We start from the raw sequence: 22,182 nt of genomic DNA, 5'->3' as shown, positions 1-22,182 counted from the left end.
AATAAAATTAAATCAATCAGTGATCATCTTTATAGAAGTACATAGGAGGGAGTGGACAGAAACACCCAGCTGTTAAGTCCCTGTTCACCTGAATCAGTGAACAGGGACACACAGGACCCCCACTGTGAGCCGCTCGATGCCGCAGTGTGAACCCAGCCTTAGCAAAAGTTTGTAGGCACAGGGCACCCCTACCCCCCCCCCCCCCCAAAGTACAATTATACAAAAAAAATGATTGATTGAACCCACAAGTGCTTTTTTTTTTTACCATTACGAACCCTTTATATTGGTTTTTGAAGTCTACAAATGCAGCAATTTATAAAACTGTCTAAAGGGTTTAGCACTGGTAACCACTTGTTGAAAGATAAATAGTGTATTTTATATACAACTCTATAGATCACACCAAGATGAGAAGCAAATGAGGAGGAAAGAGGGACAGAGGGACTTTGCTTCAAATGAGGGACAGTCCCTTGACATCAGGGACAATTGGGAGCTATGCTTTTGCATATCAGCGGCAGGTACTCTTTAATTCTAATTCACCAAATGTTCTATTTGTTGCGCTTGTTGTTTACTCCTACTCCAGCCTGTCTACACCGTCTATATCTACCCACTGTTTCTTTACACACGGCACTCCTTGCGACGATACCACATTAACTCGACATTCGTACATGTTGCCAAAGCGATGCCACCTGACATTTTACCTGGGCAACGTACCGAACTGAAGAGTTTTGTACAAACACGCTCCCCCCCCTCCTTCTCATAGTATTGAGTAGTATTATAATGATGAATTCTGTTACTGCGTGGCTCTGTGGATACCTGTAAAATAAAATTATTATTATTATTTATTTATTATTTATATTATTAATAAAAACCCCTAAAAGTGATAGATACCTATAACAGCATCCCTGTAGGTGCCAGGTGTCCAACTATGCTTCTACATACAATATAATGGGGTAGCTAGACATAATAAAGTTTTGTAAAAAAAAAAAAAAAAAAAAACTTACCTTTTATCAATAAAAAATAAGTCATTGAGCTCCAGTCAGTAACTTTGCCTAGGCTGATAGGCTTGGATGATGTCATAAAACTACTGCAGGCAACAGAAACATTTCCTCAGTCTCCTTTCCCCCAGGAATGTGTAACTTTGTAGAAAGGCTGCAGCAGGGGCTGATCTTTGTCAGACATTTGTGATCAACAAAAAACAGAAAATTGCCCCAGGACTTACCCCAACAGATGTACTACACACTCATCTACCCCTGATGAAGCGAGTGTGGCCTTTGCAAAACGCGTTGGTTACTTTCCATACTTTGCAATTTACATTTTATACCATTATACGTGTAATGGCATTTTTTTTACTGTATGTATCATTTTTAGTGGCTTGGCTATGATTCATGTTGTTTACATTGGCATGGCAATTTTAGTAAATTTTGAGACTGCATTTACTCTGCCAATTGTTGGCTAACCGCATTCACCTCATTTAAAAGTCCCGGGGCGATTTCCTGTATTTTGTTGCATATATTGCGATGGAGGTGGTTTTCGGGTGATCACAGCCAGGAACTGCACAGGTGCCAGGATCTACATGACTGTGTCATATCAGACCTGGCATCTCAGGCCAAGAAGTAGATGCTGACCTTGAAACAAAGATGGTGCCAACCTTTGGAAGAGAACAGCAGATGAACATGAACACATTGTCAGGAGAAGTAGTAATAATAGGTAATAAATACCTGAAAATATTACACTTACACATCACAAAGCATGCATTCTCATAACATATACAGTGGGTAAAGTAAGTATTGAACACGTCACCATTTTTCTAGGTAAATATATTTCTAAAGGTGCCATTGACATGAAATTTTCACCACGTCGGTAACAACCCATGCCATGCATACATACAAAGACACCAAAACAAATAAGTTCAGAAATAAAGTTATGTGTAATAAAATAAAATGGCACAGGAAAAAAGTATTGAACACGCTAACTGAGATTCATTAATACTTGGTACAAAATCCTTTGCTGGTAATGACGGCTTCAAGACGCCCCCTGTATGGAGAAACGAGTCGATTGCCTTGCTCAGCTGTGATTTTGGCCGATTCTTCCACACTGTCTTCACATCTTGAAGGTTGTGTGGTCCTCTTCTATGAACTCTGATCTTTAGTTCTTTCCATAGGATTTTCTATTGGATTCAAGTCAGGTGATTGGCTGGGCCATTCCAGCAGCTTTATTTTCTTTCTTTGAAACCAACTGAGAGTTTCCTTTGTGTTTGGGATCATTGTCTTGCTGAAATGTCCGCCCTCGTTTCATCTTCATCATCCTGGTAGATGGCAACAGATTTTTATCACCATTCATCCTTCCTTCAATGATATGCAGTTTGCCAGTACTGTATGCTGAAAAACAGCCCCACACCATGATGTTCCCACCTCCAAACCTCAACGATGGTATGGGGGGTGTTTTTGGGGTGATGTGCCATGTGACCTCTAAACATGGTGTGTATTATGGCATCCAAAGAGTTCAATTGTGGTCTCATCTGACCAGACTATATTCTCCGAGTATGTCACAGGCTTGTCTAAATATTGTGCGGCAAACTTTAAACGAGCTTCAACATGCTTTTTCTTCAGCAATGGAGTCTTGCGTGGTGAGCGTGCATACAGGCCATGGCGGGTGAGTGCATTAATTATTGTGTACCTGCTAATTCAAGGTCATTCTGAAGCTCTCCACAAGTGGTCCTTGTCTCTTGGACAACTCTTCTGATAATTATTTTCAATCATCTGTCAGAAATCTTGCGAGGAGCACCTGGCCATTGCTGGTTTATGGTGAAATGAGGTTCTTTCCACTTCCAGATTATGGCCCCAACAGTGTTCACTGGAACATTCAGAAGTTTAGAAATCCTTCTGTAACCAATGCCATCAGTATGTTTTGCAACAATAAGGTTGCAAGGTCTTGAGAGAGCTCTTTGCTTTTAGCCATCATGAGAAGTTTCTTGTCTGACACCTTGGTAATGGGACACCTTTTTATAGGCCATCAAATAGTACTGAACCAGCTGATATTAATTTGCACTGATAAGGGGCAGGATTTTTTTCTAATTACTGATAGATTTCAGCTGGTGTCTTTGCTTTCCATGCCATTTTGCACCTCCCTTTCTTAATGTGTTCAATATTTTTTCCCTGTGTCATTCCATTTTATCACACATAACTTTATTTCTGAACTTATTTGTTTTGGGGTCTTTGTATATGTGGATTTCATGGGTTGTTACCGACATGTGTTGAAAATTCCATGTCAATAGCACCTTTAGAAAAATGGTGATGTATTCAATACTTATTTTACCCGCTGTATCTAATGCTAGGTCTTTAACCACTTTCAGACCGGACCATTTTGCTGGTCAATGACCAGAGGTCTTTTTACAATTTGGCACTGCGCTGCTTTAACTGGTAATTGCGCGGTCATGCAATGTTGTACCCAAACAAAATTTGCGTCCTTTTTTTCCCACAAATAGAGCTTTCTTTTAAAGGTATTTGATTGCCTCTGCGATTTTTATTTTTTGCGATATAAACGTAAAAAGACCGCAAATTTTGAAAAAAAATGATATTTTCTACTTTTTGTTATTAGAAGAATCCAATAAACTCAATTTTAGTCATACATTTAGGCCAAAATGTATTCAGCCACATGTCTTTGGTAAAAAAAAAGTCAATAATTGTATATTTATTGGTTTGCGCAAAAGTTGTCACATCTACAAACTAAGGTACGTTTTCTGGAATTTACGCAGCTTTTAGTTTACGACTGCCTATCTCATTTCTTGAGGTGCTAAAATGGCAGGGCAGTACAAAACCCCCCCAAATGACCCCATTTTGGAAAGTAGACCCCCTAAGGTAATTGATAAGAGGCAAGTTGAGCCCATTGAATATTTTATTTTTTTGCCTCAAGCGATTGAATAATGACAAAAAAAAATTATTATTTTTTTTTTTACACAAAGTTGTCACTAAATGATATATTGCTCACACATGCCATGGTTATATGTGGAATTGTACCCCAAAATACATTCTGCTGCTTCTCCTGAGTACGGGGATACCACATGTGGTCGACTTTTTGGAAGCCTAGCCGCGTACGGGGCCCCGAAAACCAAGCACCGCCTTCAGGCTTTCTAAGGGCAGAAATTTTGGACTTCACTCCTCACTACCTATTACAGTTTTGAAGGCCATAAAATGCCAAGATGGCACAAAACCCCCACAAATGACCCCATTTTAGAAAGTAGACACCCCAAGCTATTTGCTGAGAGGCATGTTAAGTCCATGGAATATTTTATATTTTGCCACAAGTTGCGGGAAAATTACAAACTTTTATTTATTTATTTATTTTTTCACAAAGTTGTCACTAAATGATATATTGCTCACACATGCTATGGGCATATGTGAAATGACACCCCAAAATAAATTCTGCTACTTCTCCTGAGTACGGGGATACCACATATGTGGGACTTTTTGGGAGCCTAGCCGTGTACGGGGCCCTGAAAACCAAGCACCGCCTTCAGGCTTTCTAAGGGCGTAAATTTTTGACTTCACTCCTCACTACCTATTACAGTTTTGAAGGCCATAAAATGCCAAGATGGCACAAAACCCCCCCAAATGACCCCATTTTGGAAAGTAGACACCCCTAAATTTAGGGGTACACTAGTGAGACTCACAGGTAAAAAAGCACCTAGGCTGTCAGCGACTGTATCAAAACGCTACAAAAAAAACTGTTAGCGATCACAGGGATCAGGCCTGACTCTGCGAACGCTGCAGTTATGTGCGTTGTGTTTTGTAAGTGACAGTGATCGATCGATACTGCACTTGGGTGGGCTGGGCTTGGCGGAGGGGCTAAACGCAGGTGCTAGCAGGTATCTGGGCTGATCCCGCTAACAATGCGTTTTGGGAAACCTAAACTGCTGGCGACGCTAATATAGATCTGATCAGATACTATATTACTAAGGGAGGTGTATGCTTTGCGCGTGGGTGTTAGCGGTACTGGCACTAACCTGACGCTGCCTGGGGCGACGCAGACCTTATCTGACCCTCAAACTTATATCACCCGCCGGGTGATCAGGGGGTTAAACCTTTATTAGGTAATAAATGGCGGGTGCCCTGAAATTATAAAAAAATAACTAACCAACCAGCGTCACCTGTAACAGTTATATGGTGATCACTGGTGAAAGGGTTAACTAGGGGGCAATCAGGGGGCTTTATGCGGTAGTATATGGGGGTCCCTGGCGCTATAAAAAGCTGCGGCGAACCTAAATACCTACCTGCCTAACTAGCGTCACCTGTGACACTAATACAGCGATCAGAAAAACGATCGCTTATTAGGCTGGGTTCACACTGGAGCGATGCGGGAACGCCACGAATCCGCGGCGGGTTCCCGCATCACACTGCCCTATGCCAACTGCTGGGAGTGTCAGTGAAATGTTAATGACACCCCCAGATCAGTTCGCATATCGCAGTGCGATCTGCAAACTCGGACAGGAATCGGATCGCATGGTGTGAACACCCATGCGATCCGATTCTGCTGCGGACCAAAAAAAGGGTCCCGTGCGAGTTTGCGGCGGGTGCGGCGCGAATTCAGCCATACTATCTGTATGGCTGAACTCGAATGGCACAGAGATCGGATGTGATTTGCACTGCAGTGCGGTGCGAATCACATCCGTTCTCATAAACCGCTGCAATGTGAACCCAGCCTTAGTGACACTGGCGACGGGGGGTGATCACGGGGTTAAACCTTTATTGGGGGGGGTTAGGGGGGTACCCTAGAACTAAAGGGGGCTAACCCTAACTGCCCTAACAGTTATTACAGTCACAAATGACACCAATGCAAAAAAAAAAAATGCAATTGGTGTCACTGTGACTGGGGGTGCAGGGGTGATTGGGGGGGTGATCGGGGGGTGAAGGGGGGGTGAGAGTGTGCCTGGCATGTTCAACTGTACTGTGTAGTGTTGGTGCAACTCACTGATCCTCTCTCCTCGGTGCCGGAACGAAAAATACCAACACGGAGGAGAGATTACATCACTTCCTCTGCCTGTGTTTTTTATATTACAGGAGAGGAAGTGATGTCACGCTGCACTTCCATTCATCAGGAGCGATCGCGAGGGGGTGGCCATAACCGAATGGCCGCCCCCTCATCCCGGATCGCTCCTGAACGGATTCCGACCGCCGCTGGCACCGGGCCCCCCACCCGCGGGAAGGCAGGGACGTACAGGTATGCCCATATGCCTGCCCGTGCCATTCTGTCGACGTACATCGTCGTGCTGCGGTCGGCAACTGGTTAAAATGTGACAGTAACCGTGTTACAGGGCCGCATTTTTTGCCGACACTGCAAAAAACTACCTAAAATGGCAGTTTTCAGTGCTAAACAGCACAAGTGTTATTATTTAAACTATAAACCTACTTACATGAAGGTCAGATTATTATAACCCAGCCAGCAAGGAATTCCCCCATATATCGGAGTGTGCAGGATTCCCCCTTACAGTGAGTTCTCTGACATAAAGGGGAATGCTGCAGATCATGATCTAACGGGAACTCTGATGTAAGAGGGGGTCGCTGGTGACCAGAGACCACCTTACATCAGAGTCTACTGCATTCCCATTTACATCAGGGTCTGCAGCTTTGCCCTTTACATCAGAGTTCCCCTTTACATCAGGATCCACCTGATGTAAAGGGGATGGGGGGGGGGGGATTTGGGGAACTCTGGTGACCAGAGACCACGTTCTGCAGAGTGAATACACCAAGTTAAGGGGGGGTTACTGATATAAGGGGGAACCTTTATATCAGTGCCCCTTTACATTATTGTATTCACTCCCCCCTAACATCAGTGAACTCAGACTGGCCTGGGGGCACTGTCACTGACCTCCTCTCAGGTGCACTGCACAGGGCTCAGTCAGATGGCTTCAGGTTGGTGGCTCTGGTGCTATCCTATAGTCTCCTCTCCACAGTCCACACACCTCTGACTCCTCCTGTAATCCCCATCACAGCGGCGCTCTCACTCTTGATTCCTCTCCAGAGACTGCAGACATGATAAAAAACAAGAGATGATTAGAGGCTGCGGACAGGATACAGGAGGCGGTCAGAGGATAGCAGACAGGATACAGGAGGCAGTCAGAGGATGGCGGACAGGATACAGGAGGCGGCCAGAGGATGGCGGACAGGATACAGGAGGCGGCCAGAGGATGGCGGACAGGATACAGAAGGCGGTCAGAGGATGGCGGACAGCATACAGGAGGCGGTCAGAGGATAGCAGACAGGATACGGTCAGAGGATGGCGGACAGGATACAGGAGGCGGTCAGAGGATGGCGGACAGGATACAGGAGGCAGTCAGAGGATGGCAGACAGGATACAGGAGGCGGTCAGAGGATGGCAGACAGGATACAGGAGGCGGTCAGAGGATGGCGGACAGGATACAGGAGGCAGTCAGAGGATGGCGGACAGGATACAGGAGGTGGTCAGAGGATGGCGGACAGGATACAGGAGGCAGTCAGAGGATGGCGGACAGGATACAGGAGGCAGTCAGAGGATGGCGGACAGGATACAGGAGGCGGTCAGAGGATGGCGGACAGGATACAGGAGGCAGTCAGAGGATGGCGGACAGGATACAGGAGGCAGTCAGAGGATGGCGGACAGGATACAGGAGGCGGTCAGAGGATGGCGGACAGGATACAGGAGGCAGTCAGAGGATGGCGGACAGGATACAGGAGGCAGTCAGAGGATGGCGGACAGGATACAGGAGGCGGTCAGAGGATGGCGGACAGGATACAGGAGGCAGTCAGAGGATGGTGGACAGGATACAGGAGGCAGTCAGAGGATGGCGGACAGGATACAGGAGGCGGTCAGAGGATGGCGGACAAAATACAAAGTATAGCACACCCGGGGAGAGAGGAAAAGAACGAGACGGGAACCAGCGTCTACTTTCCCTCTCTACCCTTCCTTTTTAAAACCAACGAGAGAGCGGCTTAACGAAGCATCTAGCCGCTGATAGTCTTCCCAGGGCGTTATAACCCACCCCGTCTTTGATTGAACAAAAGGAGCGCGAGAAGGAGGGTCATCCCCTCCACCCTTTTTTGACTTCCGGCAATAGGTTTGTTAGCCCAACTTACTTCTTAAATCCCCCCCTCCCCCCGGCTATCCCTAAATATTTTATTTACTCAATATACCACCATGCTTTCCCCTTGACCAAGGCTCCCACATTCTAATAAACTCTTTGAGGTTACATTTCCTTACATAAGCCGCTCTCTCTTTGGGGAGGGTTTCATTCATAACAGCAATCCAATTTCTGACAGTAGGGGCCACCTTCGATTGCCATCTTATTGCTATCAATTTCCTAGCTTGGAAAAAACTTCTCCAGATGGCTACCGTTTTACTCCTATTTTCCCCTAAAATAGTAGTAATTTTGAATGGTAAGTAGTATAGGACGATCATGCATGTCCCGCTGCCTAAACTGACCAGGGGGTGGTCCGAAAGAGGCTGAGTGGAAATGAGGGGATGGAAGGCACGTGATCTAACGCATGAATCAAAGTGATATCATTTATTCATAAACAAAATAGATGAGTAGAAAGAAATTACTATGAATTCATACAAACTAGGTTACAAGATTGATTATTTATTACAAATTAGTTATGCCCATACAGGGGCAAATGATCAAGGTGATATAACATGTTTTGAGGTGTTCCCTCTTCATCAGAGCCGTGGAAAGTAAAAGAAAGACTGTAGGAAGTGGTAGATATATATGGAGAGGGGTGGCTGATTAGGAGATGTATCCCATAGTGGGTGATGTATTCTCCTTTACTCCAGAGGTATCCACATCACATCGCTCTAGATGAGATAAATACCAAATGTATGTGTGTATCATTGAGGTTGTAGTAGAAGGCACATGTGTACAAAGTGTTGGTATTATACGATATACATTGTAATTACAGACCAGAGACGTATAAAAAAATAAAATGTTGAAACATTAGAACATTGAGTCATTAAAGTATTGAAACATTAAAACATTAAGGCATTAAAAACCATTAGAAGCCAAAAATTATTATTTTAGAAGTATTACTAAAAAGTACTTGAAAAGTATTAGAGCAGTGAACTAATGAAACCGTAAGCCATTAGCTCTACTTCCTATAGTCGGTTCACTAAAACACAGTCCTGGCAGACAGGATACAGGAGATAGCAAGACAGAGATTGTATACAATGGTTTTGTACAATCTCACCACTGCCATTCTTGTCTGGTAACTGCTGCCTGTGCCATCACATAGATAGCAGCCAGTCAAGCAATGGATGGATGTTGCAGGCCAGGGTTCCGGTGGTAGGACTCTAAGTTCAAGTTGGCTTCTATGCATGCATGCCACTCATTCACCAGCATAGGCAGGGCAGGGTGTGCTCAGTGCTGGCCAGTAGGGATGAGCCGAACACCCCCCCCCCCCCCCGGTTCGGTTGGCACCAGAACCTTTAAACTAACCGAAAATTTGTATGAACTTTAGAACCCTATTATAGTCTATGGGACTCGAATGTTCAAAATCAAAAATGCTAATTTTAAAGGCTAATATGCAAGATATGCAACAGACAACACCAGCAATAAGGGGTATCTTCAGGTGTATACTGTGCTGGAGGCACACAACACCCACTTTAACTCCAGCAGATGCCTGTATTAGAGAACACCAGCAATAAAGGGTAGATACAGGTGTATACTGTGCTGTGCTGGTGGCACACAATACCCACTAACTCCTGCAGATGCCTGTATTAGAGAACGCCAGCAAAAAAGGGTAGCTACAGGTGTATACTGTGCTGGAGGCACACAACACCCACTTTAACTCCTGCAGATGCCTGAGAAAAGAACACACTGTCCTTGCCTATCTAGCGCTTTCCCTGCACGCCGGAACACACTACACAAGGCCGCCGCACTGGCGGCCTTATATAGTGTGGGGAGTGTACTAAACCCCCTGAGCTATAATTGGCCACAGGCATCCTGCCTGTGGCCAATTATGGCTCTCCTTGCTGCCGTCGCTGTGATTGGCACACAATACCCACTAACTCCTGCAGATGCCTGTATTAGAGAACACCAGCAAAAAAGGGTAGCTACAGGTATATACTGTGCTGGAGGCACACAACACCCACTTTAACTCCTGCAGATGCCTGAGAAAAGAACACACTGTCCTTGCCTATCTAGCTCTTTCCCTGCACGCCGGAACACACTACACAAGGCCGCCGCGCTGGTGGCCTTATATAGTGTGGGGCGTGTACTAAACCCCCTGAGCTATAATTGGCCACAGGCATCCTGCCTGTGGCCAATTATGGCTCTCCTTGCTGCCGGCGCTGTGATTGGCCAAGCATGCGGGGTCACAGTGCATGCTTGGCCAATCATGAGCCAGCAATGCACTGAGATGGCGTAGTGCATTGTGGGCCGTTCGTGCCACACGAATTTGGTGCAAACGGTCCACAAACTTCTGAATTCGCCGAACAGACAAATGGCCGATGTTCGAGTCGAACATGCGTTCGAGTCAAACACAAGCTCATCCCTACTGGCCAGTGGCACTGGTGAGGGCCTTGTGTGTTTGTCCAGGGGATCAGCCCGGCTGGGTCAATGCTGTCCACCTTTCTCGCAATGCTGCTGGTACCGCCGACAGTCCTCCAACTCCACTGCACTGTCCACTCCGACGCTCCTCCATCAACCCGCTCGGCTCCAGGCATTTTAGGCCGGTGGCAACTTGCGGCATGACATCATCAGCGTGGGCAGGTGGGCCAGGCAGCGTGGACTCAGAGTCGGATTGTCTCTGGGCATTTACGGAACTGTGAATGCGCAGTTTTACCCGAGCCTGTCGCAGCCATTTTTACTGGTACTGTTCAGCTCTTATGGGCATTTACGGGCAAAAGATTTGCCCTGTTTTTACAGACTGCCTGTAAATCTATGGGCGGTTGGCAACACTGGACAGTAATAATAATAATAATCAGAAAAAAGGAGGCACAATTTAAGTAGGAGGTAATTGGGAGGATAAGTCCTTCTATAGATAAACACAAAGATTTTCCTTTTTGTCCTCACGTTATGTGATAACAAGCCTCTGCAATGGAAAGTATTCATTATCTGTCTGGTACCACAATATGGCTCGTCTGCCAAAAGTGATGCTCTACGGTTTTGAATTGCCAGCAGTTATCAGATTGAACGTGGACTGTTGGGTCCAGGATGTTTGGCAGAACCGAAACAAAGTACTACATATGGTCCATGTCACGGCATTCTAGCAGGTGTGGTGACATTCAAGAGAAGAATATAAAAACCCAATCTTTTTCAGTGCCCCAAAAAGTGAACATGATTTTCTCAAAGTGCAATTATTTAACAAGATGTGCCCTGCCTCTCCTGTGGTATGAAATATGGCAGTGTCTGTCAAAGTCCTGGATGTGAGGCCGGATTGCAGAGAGAGCGTCCCTTGTGGCTAAGTGCAGTGTAACCCTGGGAATGCGACAGGGAGTACGGTGCCCAAAGGTGCATGGGTAGCCGAGTGCTATTGCTGGGTAGCAGGGAGCTGCTGGGGTGCGCAGGTTAAGTTGATAGGGCAACCATGCGAGGAGAGATCCCAGGTATGGAGCTGTGGAGCCACCAGAAACGGAGTCAGAGCCAGGCCAGAGGTCATACACAACAGGAATCAGTCCGAGATGAGGTACAGCAGGATAATCGAGAACAGAGTCGGTACCCAAGCCAGGGGTCAAACACGAGAGGATGATCAAGGTATAGGTGCGGAGCAGGAGAATAGTCAGGTCCAAGCCGGGGTATAATGCAGGTCGGAAAACAAGAGCAGTCAGGCAAGCCAGGTAATAACAGGAAGCAGGTAAAACAACAGGAACAGGAGACACAGGAAGCTGAAGATAATCCAGCAACCAGCGTATACTAGCAGCAGGCTTAAATAGACCAGGGGGCGCCAATGATTACAGCGATGCGCGCATGTGCATTAGCGCGCACACATCAGCGCGTGCGTCTGCGCGATCCTGCTGTTGCACATCTGTGTGCACCTGTGTGCGCACAGGGATGCGCCTGGTGCAACTATGAAGGGTACTGGCAGAATTACTCGTCCTACGGCCATTACCCTGACAGTGTCTCAATATAAGCTGGGGAAAAGACTACGGGGCTTCTGTAGCCACCCATAGAAATGGTAGGATAAGGGGAAAGTCTATATCAGCAGTCCCCAACCTTTTTGACACCGGGTACCGGATGTGTGGAAGAAAATTATGCTAAGGCCTGGGGGAGGGGGGGGGGGGGGGGGGGATGCGGTTTTTCGCAGGCGATTTGTTGGGGAAATGGCTGGTGTTGATGCTTCAATCATCACAACACAATGGTTGATATGGTGTCATGATGATTGAAGTGCATAATTTCCATTATTACATTGTAATAAAAAGAAATTGTTCAACTCGCCATAATGCAGAATCAGTGTGAATCCTGAGTGTGTCACTTGCCACGATCGCCTACCACCAGATGCAGCTCGTTACTTGGCAGACGTGGACTGTCACTTGCCAGGTGGGGATTGTCACTTGCCAGATGGGGACTGTCCCTTGCCAAATGTGGATTATCACTTGCCAGATGGGGACTGTCACTTGCCAAGTGAGGGTGAAACATGTGGCGATGCGGTTCGAGCAGTGAGAGATTTCATCTCTCGCCTGCCGCACCTCAGTGTAGTGTTCGCACCGGCTGTGAGGATTGGATGGTGGTGGGCAGGGGTGGGCTGTGAGAGATTACATCATCTCTCTGCTCTGACACAACACCTCAGACGTTGTTACGTTCGTGGGCCGGCTGTGTAGGTGGAACAGCTGTGATGTGAGGCGGGCCGCAAGAGGTGATGTCATCTCTCTGCTCGCCCGCTCCTGCCGAACCTCTGCAAGTGCAGCCTTCGCGGCCCAGCTGCAAACAGGCTATGGCCCGGCAGTGGGCCACGGCCCAGGGGTTTGAGACCCCTGGTCTATATGACAGTCACTCAAAGGAAAATGGCAGCTCCCCCGAACAAGGTCTTTAGTCAACCTAGTACACATATAAAACAGAAAAGAGCAGAGGGCACCTCCATCTGAGTGTAATGTAAACTGTGCAAACCGCCATAAAGTATTATTACAGCAATGCACTCACATATAGTAGAGGAAGAATCAGCATGCCATCCATGGAGGACATGTCACTGGTGGCAGAGATTGGCAGGCAAGAGGCTGGTGTTATGCAGTCTGCCGGTTTGCACAGTTTACACTCAGAGGTGCCCTCTGCTCTTTTCTGTCTCAATATAAGCTTCCTTTAATAGACATAAAATCTTTGTTGCCCCTTCCAGTTTGTTAAAGCAATTCTAAACCCATATTTTTTATTTATTTTTTTGTAATAACAAACGTGTCATACTAAGCTGCTCTTACCTGCTCTGTCTCTTCTGTGTGGGCCACCATAGGAAGCCACTTCCAGTTGTAATTTTGACATTAAAGAGGTAGTAAACCCTCGTGTTTTTTTTACCTTCATGCATCTTGCCTTGTGCCTCTTCCCCTGACTTATCTGTCAAGAGCAATGACACAACCATCCACCTATCCACCCATCCCCACAACCCCAGGTGTTATTCTGGACTATGAATTCTCCTTTCGGCCCCATATCCAATCACTTTCCAAAGCTTGCCGCCTCAACATCTCTAAACGACGTCCCTTTCTAACCAATGAAACCACAAAGCTCCTGATTCACTCCCTGGTTATCCCTCCTTCAGTCCATCATGAATGCTGCTGCCAGACTCATCCACCTTACAAACCGCACAGTGTCTGCTACCTCTCTCTGCCAATCCTTCCATTGGCTGCCACTTGCCCAACTAATTAAGGCTAGGTTCACATTGCAGCGATGCGGGAACGCCGCGAATCCGCTGCGGGTTCCCGCATCGCATACCTCCCGGCGGCAGTTCACACTGCCCTATGCGAACTGCTGGGAGTGTCAGTGAAACGTTAATGACACCCCCAGATCAGTTCGCATATCGCAGTGCGATCTGCAAACTCGGACAGGAATCTGATCGCATGGTGTGAACACCCATGCGATCCGATTCTGCTGCGGACCAAAAAAAGGGTCCTGTGTGAGTTTGGGCCGGGTGCGATGCGAATTCAGCCATACTATCTGTATGGCTGAACTCGCATCGCACAGAGATCGGATGTGATTTGCACTGCAGTGCGGTGCGAATCACATCCGTTCTCATAAACCGCTGCAGTGTGAACCCAGCCTAAAGTCAATATACTAACAATAAGTTACAAAGCCATCCACAGCTCTGCCCCCAGCTACATCACTAGCCTAGTCTCAAAATACCAACCTAATCGCCCTCTTCGTTCCTCCCAAGACCTCCTGCTCTCTAGCTCCCTTATCACCTCCTCCCGTATCTGCCTCCAGGACTTCTCCTGAGCCTCGCTCATCCTCTGGAATTCGCTACCCCAATCTGTCAGACTGTCTCCAAATGTATCCACTTTTAGGCGATTCCCTGAAAACTTTCCTCTTCAGAGAAGCCTATCCTGCCTCCATCTAACTACTGTACTATTTTCTCCATTTGCTCATCCCCCATAGCTATTACCCTTTCGTATATATCTTGACCCTCCCTCCTAGATTGTAAGCTCTAACGAGCAGGGCTCTCTGATTCCCTCTGCATTGAATTGTATTGTAATTGTACTGTCTGCCCTAATGTTGTAAAGCGCTCCGTAAACTGTCAGCGCTATATAAATCCTGTATAATAATAATAGCCGTTGTGATATATAACTTCTTTTTTAAGTAAAACCAAGTTTCGTAAACAAATATATTGCTTTTTGACAAGCAGAAGTAGAACTTGAAAATAAAAAAAAAGCGCGAGGAGAAAAAATAGCCGATTACTGGCTATGTTTACATCACATGATCAGCGGTCATTGGCTGACAGCTGATCACGTGGTAAAGGGTCAGGATCGACCCCTTACTCTGATCTGTAATCCAGCGAGTCTCAGACTCTCTGATCACAAAGCGCGTCGCACACGCCCTGCAGGGGGCACGCAGGCCGCTCCAGAATGGGAGGATGTCTATTGATGCCCTCCTGGCAAAGTAGGTCCGTGCTGTAGCCGTCATTCTGCTATAGCGTGGCTCTGAAGCGGTTAATAAGAAAAGCCCTTTTCTTATTTTTTGTTTTCTTTTAGCAGCTTAGTAGATGCCCCCTACATATTCTTATGTGGTAGTGCAGTGTTAATTTTGACGTCAAATTTCAATTTAGTTTTAGTTATAGTCTTTTGACTAAAATGGCATTTTAGTTTAAGTCATATTTTAGTCATCTCAATTGTTTTAGTTAACACTAACACTAGGTGGCACACATGCGGGCTCGATCCTGGGCTACACTTTGTGTGTCCTTTGACACACAGTGAAGAACTGTCATCAGCACACCAAGGATTCCTCAAGAAAGGTCCAAAGCTTTATTATCGTGGTCACATGGTACACAAAAAGGCAAAGTTTCAGAGCCACGCAGGGCCCCTTTGTCCAGAAAGTAACAAAGTGCAGTGAAAGTGTTGACCAAGGCGAAGGCAGAGATCCTCTGGACTTTACCAAAACTGGTAAAAAATAAATAAAAAATGTACTCCATCCTTCGAAAACCCCCATTATGAAATTTCCAACCCCCTTTTTTCTCACCTGAGTCCGCTGTCACGCGATTGTCCACAGCGCCTCTTCCATGTGTTAAGAACAATGATCCACTGCTGCAGTCTTGTCATCGTGACATCATCAGTTGGCTGGAATTTTCTGAAACCTGCAAAGGACCATGCCACTGGCTTTAAAGTGTTTAAAGAGCTTTAAAGTAATTGTAAATCTAAAAGTTTTTTTTTTTTTTATAAAAAAAACATGTCATACTTACCACCTCTGTGCAATTGGTTTTGCTCAGAGCAGCCCTGATCCTCTTCTTTGTGGGTCCCCTGCCGGCGCTCCTGGTACCTCTCCTTTGCCTACGAATACCCCATAGCAAGTCGCTCCCCGAGCCATAAGACACACTGGCTGTGATTGACAGCAGTGGGAGCCAATGGTTGTTGTCTTTGAGCCTATGAACCGCTGCTGTCTGGCACTGTGCTGGATCTAGATTGGGCTCAGCTAAGTATGGGGGGGGGGGAGGGGGTGCACACACAGAAGATTCTTTAACTTAATGTGATATTAAAAGGCTCTTTTTTTTTTTTTTTATAACAAACATGTCAAACTTACCTTGTGTAATGGTTTTCCAAAGAGCAGCCCCCCCCATCCTCCTCTTCTCTGGTCCTTTGCCGGCACGCTTGGCCCATCCCTCCTGCTAAGTACAACTAGTAATGGGGGCACCCAAGCAGGCCCTGCATGTCCATTCACACACACAGAGCCACAAGTTTTCTCCCCCCTCCTCTCCTCATTGGCTGTGATTGCCATTGGCTCCAGCCAATGAGGAGGGAGCATCCCCAGAGAGCTGAGGCTCTCGTGCATATTGCTGGAGGAAAATCGGGCTCGGGTAAGTATTGGGGGGGCTGCTGCATAGAGGAGGTTTTTTACCTTCATGTATAGAATGCATGAAGGTAGAAAACCTTAAACCAGCCTAAGCTCGTTTGGCTGGGCTTCTCCTCTGTCTGGGTCACAGGAGTGGAATTCGTTTTGCACTCCTGTGATCCATCACACAGATCAGTCCAGGCACCGTAGCATCACGACAATAAAGTCTGGATCCCCCAGGTGCCTGGACTGACATCAGTCTCAGCCTCCCAGCGAGCCGCTGAGAACCTGAGCTGGCTGCCCTTCCACGACTCAGCAATCCAGTAAGCGTGGAGGAGCAGAGCGGAGAGATGCTGATTGACAGTCATCAGCTCTTTGCTCGGGGAGCTGTGAGAACCGAGCCATCGGCGGTGTTCGATCGATCGGTTCTCAGTGCAGAGGCACTGGGGGACAGATGCGGCATCAGATCTATGCTGCATCCCCTTAGGTAAGTATGACTGGGGAAATTCCCCCGAACCCACACTTCTCTTTTAAGCCTTTACAAACCCTTTAATGCAGAGAATGCATTAAAGTAAAAAAGAGATGCTGACTGACAGTCATCAGCTCTCTGCTCGGGGAGCTGTGAGAACCGAGCCATCGGTGGTGTTCGGTCGCTTGGTTCTCAGTGCAGAGGCGCTGGGGGACAGATGTGGCATCAGATCTATGCTGCATCCCCTTAGGTAAGTATGACTGGGGAAATTCCCCCGAACCCACACTTCTCTTTTAAGCCTTTACAAACCCTTTAATGCAGAGAATGCATTAAAGTAAAAAAGAACCAGATTAATCTCTAACCTTTAGAAGCACTTTAATCGGAGCTCTGTAAAATCCCTTGCACCCAGATTCCATAGAACGCCTTGCACGTGAGTTGAGAGGGTCTGCCCTCTGAAGCCTAGATTTAGAGAACCTATGTGTGAAAAGCTGGAGTGGTGCATGTTGTTGACATCTACCAACATAGTATAAGCTCATGCGTTGGTGATTGGAAATCGCTGCCTTGAAAAATGACAAAGGAGAGAGAAAGCAGGCTTGCGATGAAGAAAAAGCCGAGCAGATAAGTGAGAAAAGGAGGAGAAGGAGAGGAATAAAGAGAAACAAGAGAGGCAGAAGAAGTCACGAAGAGTGGGTGGAAGTGAGAGGACAGGAAGAGTGTACAATCACAAGGCTGAAAGACAATATACACACACACACACACACAGACAAAGTGACAGCAGACAATATCTCTGAGGTAGGTGAGGACATAAGATCAGCAATTAAAAAATAAATAATTAAAAAGAGATTTTAATGCATGTACTAATGCAAATATGGCCAAAAACCTGCTACTCCATAGTTGTTGGAGAATTACTAGTCACATCAAGCTTCAGACAGTTCCACTAGACCAGTGGTTCTCAACCTGGGGGGGGGGGGTCGGGACCCCCTCAAGGGTCGAATGACGATTTGCCAGGGGTCACCAAATCCTGGGCTGTTCCCGAAGCCCGCGCTGCTCTCCCAGCCTTTTCGTGGCTGTCCAGCAGGCTGTCCCTGGAGCACGCGGCCGCCCACTCAGCCTCTTCACATCCACCCCTTCAGTTCACGGCACGGCTAGGGGGCAGAGACTAGAGGTCAGCTGACTGGTGAGGAATGTGAAGTGGGAGGGGCTGGAGGAGACCCCATCTCTTGATTTTAGCATAGGTGTCACTGCTGTGAGACACCACAAAGTCGGAGAGACACAGCGAGTAACACTACCTGTGATTATAGTTGCCATTAAAAGTCTCCACTACAGTTCTCAGATCAGATGCACTGAGAAGCACAAGTAGCCTAGCTTTGGCAAATGAAAAACTCCATCTACATATTTTATTTACAATGCTATTTATCCTAACAGGACAAAACGTATTAGGAGGAGCGCCGTGCTGACGTCATCGCGCTGTTCTCACGCTCCGTTTGCATGGCCGTGTTTGTACCATTTGCCGGCCGGCTCAACTTATTTCATGGAACCTTTTTATAGTCTGTTTGTTTGCAACAGACCTTTTTACTAGGACTTTTTACAGACCCTTTTACTGATTCAAATTTTCGTGTTCGATTAATCCATTTTTTAAAATCGATTAATCGACTAATTTCAATTAATTATAACGCACATACAGATCCAACTACTTTTAGCTGATCTCCTTGCATTGCAACTCTGCATTAGTCAGTGGTATACACTATATACAATAACCCGACACTAGTTAGTTTCCACAATCCATGACTTAACTTCACAGTTCACACAAATACGTTTTAAATTCAAACTGTGAGTCATTTTTTTTCCACAGTAGTGTGACAATCCCTCCACCTCCGGTCTAACTAATCACTCTCACCTTATGGCATGGACCCCTGTGCAAACAGGTGGTCATGCAAGCGGGTATCAAAAGGGTTAACACGGACCATAAACTTCTCTCATGTCTCCTTAGATCTCAGCAAGGACGCCAGGTCATGGGTAGAAAGAAAAGATCTAAGTGCTCACCGCTTAAGTGTAAGATTAAATTTTTGTGTTCAAAACACAAACTGCTCACATAAAGATGATAAAAACACAGCATGTAAAGCCGACAATCGTGTTAGTTCCGTAGGGCAGCAGCGGGTGACGTCATGCGTAGCTCCTCCCTCATACGCGTTACGTTCAATCAGAACTTCAACATCACTGGACTCCCCCCCCCCTTCCCTTCATTAGCAGACAGAGGCACTTGGGGAAGGGGGGAGGAGATCGGTGACGCCAATGTCCGTGACGTCACCGGATCTCCGACGGAACTCCCTGAAAACCCGGAAGCCGGTGGAAAGGTGAGTACCGATCAAAAGAATTTTGATTGATCAAAAAAATTCATCGATTAATCAAGGCATTAATCTTTAATTTCTACAGCCCTACTTTTTACCAATAAAAACCATCAGGTTTTACCTATGGCAAACTTTTTTGTTTCTTTTTATGGGCCTATACTTACCTATTGATGTTACACTCCTGGCTGCTCTTGTGAGTGCTGGTCTCCTTATAGCCTGCAGGAACGCTCGGCTTATAAAGCCACTGGAGGTGTCGGGAGGACTCAAAGGCCCTGGCCAGGTATTGGCCACAAGCTCCTATAGTATAACTGGTAAGCCTTCAATCTATGTGGTGGTGGATTCACAGTGTCCTTTGAATACAGAAGATCCTTCACAGGGTAAACCTTTAGGCTGCTTTCACACTGGGGCGGTATTCAGGCGTTACAGCGCTAAAAATAGCACCTGTGTAACGCCTGAAAAAAACCGGCCCCTTTAACTCCAGTGTGAAAGCCGGAGGGCTTTCACACTGGAGCGATGCGCTGGCAGGACGGTGAAAAAAGTCCTGCCAGCCGCATCTTTGCAGCGGTGAAGGAGCGGTGTATTCACCGCTCCTAAACCGCTCCTACCCATTGAAATCAATGGGACACCGCGGCAATACCGCCGGCAAAGCGCCGCTGCAGCGGCGCTTTGCGGGCGGGTTTAACCCCTTTTCGGCCGCTAGCGGGGGTTAAAACCACCCCGCTAGCGCCCGCACACCGCCGCTAAAACGACGGTAAAGCGCCGCTAAAAATAGCGGCACTTTACCGCCGACGCCGCTCCCGCTGCAGTGTGAAAGCAGCCTTAACCTTCATTCCCTGTTGGGAAGTTTCATGGAAGAGACTTTTATATACATTTAATGTTTATTTTTCATTTTTACTTTTAAATTTCATGTTACTTTTTTCACTGATTATTTTTATGTCACCCGTTCATTCATTGAATTGGTCGCTCTTACTCATCCATTAAGTCACGTATGTGTGTCTTTTCACTGGACTATATCCATTTTTATTGGTTCTTTTTGCAGGTTATGTTCCAGTTATTAACGTATGTGTATATTGCAGTGATGGCGAACCTTGGCACCCCAGATGTTTTGGAACGACATTTCCCATGATGCTTGTGCCTTCTGAAGTCTAGTAGAGCATCATGGGAAATGTAGTTCCAAAACATCTGGGGTGCCAAGGTTCGCCATCACTGGTATATTGGATTATTACCTGCCTACTAGATTGTATTTATTTCCTAGAATTTATTCCTTAACAGCGCAGCTCTTTTATTTTTCGTATTAGTACACTACACCTTAAAGTGGAATTTCACCCAAAAGTGCAAGCTCTGCTTATCTGACCCCCCCCCCCCCCCCCGGGCACCTTTCAGGGGGAGGGCGGAGCGGGTACCGGTCCCCACTTCTGGGGGATTACGTCACGGCACGATCACTCGGAGGTTCGGTCCCCCTCCTCCTTCCCCCGTCGCGGACCATTCAGAAAGCGCAGCGTGCTTTTGCGTGCATATGCAGTAGGAAACCAGCTGTGAAGCTGCAAGGCTACACTGTCGGGTTCCCTTATTACGAATGGCGATGGCAGCCCCCAACAGCCGATGTAAACATCAGCTGGGGTGCCAACATCACTGGATACCAAGCCAGGTAAGTGTCCTAATAGTAAAAGTCAGCAGCTACAGTATGTATTGCTGCTGACTTTAAATTTTTTGCTGGGGGGGACATCTCTTTAAGACTCAACTCTAGGTAACTAAAAAAAATAATATCCCTTGCGGTGAAGCTGTGGGGACCAGCCTAGCTGCATGGAGGAGGGGAGGATTTGATAAGTACATTTTTTTTTCTTTTTTGTTCACCTGGACTTAGATGAGCAATTAAAGTGTTATTAAACCCAATACGAAAATCGTAATATATTGCAGCTTCCCAATTCTTATATGTGGTGGCTGCATTTGTTTTCTTTTCTTTGGCTTTTCACCTTCTACTTTTACCTGGTGAGCTAGTCAGTAAGGCTGGATTCACACCTATGCTTTTTTTTAATGCTTTTTTGCATTTTGCAGATTTGCTCTACAGAATGTGTTCCATAGGAAACCATGTTAAATGGATTGTAGTGGAAATCTGCAAAATGCAAAAAGCGCTAAAAATGCCATAGATGTGAATCAGGCCTAACACACCTCATGTATTAGTGAGACACAACTGTGGGGAAATGAGCACTGTCAGCCTGGTGGGAGGATAGTGTTAAAAGTATTAGCAGGTTTAGATACCCTAATAAATTGAAGCCAAACTCCAGCCTACACTTTATAATCAGTTACAGCAAACGTTTTTTTTTTTTTTTCCTTTTGGATAAAAGTTTTGCATGAATAAATAAATTCAGACCATTGCAATCACCCTGTTAGTGTTAAGTGGTTTGTCTCATACATGTAAACTGATAACCTCTGCCACAGAACGTGTTCTACTGCACGGCGCTAATCACAGGCAGTGAGACATTGTCCCGATGCATGGCTGCAGAGATCGGGAAATATCTCACTGCCTGTGATTAGCGCTGTGCAGTGCCGACTTCCTTGCCTGGAGTTTTCATGTTCTCCCTGTGCCTGCGTGGGTTTCCTCCGGGTACTCCGGTTTCCCCCCACACTCCAAAGACATGCAGGTAGGTTAATTAGATCTTGTCTAAAAAAAAAAAAAAAAAAAATTGGCCTTAATATGTATATGTCAATGTTGTATGCGTTTGTAAGCGTGTCAGGACCTCACTGGTTAAAAGGACCACGCAAAGCCACAGATGGACTCTGGTGGCAAGAAAGCGCCCTGAGGCGATTCAATTGGCATAGGTAGCACTATACAAGTCACTCACTCACTCACTCTGCACATGCGGTTTACGAACACGCCTGAGCTCATCCTTACTTGTGGACAACCTTCCCAGAAGAGCTGCAGCTGGTATAGCTGCAAAGGG

The 22,182-nt window shown here is 46.4% G+C and overlaps 1 long non-coding RNA gene across 1 annotated transcript in view; it reads right to left on the bottom strand.

Annotated features, from left to right (window-relative positions):
* Positions 1 to 480: 480 nt before the first annotated feature.
* The window catches only part of LOC143934938 (uncharacterized), a 109,068-nt gene continuing 87,366 nt past the window's right edge, over positions 481 to 22,182 (bottom strand). The window contains exons 3-5 of the long non-coding RNA XR_013263442.1: positions 15,617 to 15,731; positions 6,865 to 7,020; positions 481 to 813 (exon numbers count right to left, since the gene is read on the bottom strand). This is a non-coding gene — a long non-coding RNA (uncharacterized LOC143934938). The remainder of the gene's footprint in view (positions 814 to 6,864; positions 7,021 to 15,616; positions 15,732 to 22,182) is intronic.

Source organism: Lithobates pipiens, unplaced genomic scaffold, assembly GCF_037356315.1.
Source record: "Lithobates pipiens isolate NorthernLeopardFrog02 unplaced genomic scaffold, aLitPip1_a1.2 Scaffold_28, whole genome shotgun sequence".
Classification (NCBI taxonomy): Eukaryota; Metazoa; Chordata; class Amphibia; order Anura; family Ranidae; genus Lithobates; species Lithobates pipiens.
This window is presented reverse-complemented; position numbering and strand designations above follow the sequence as displayed.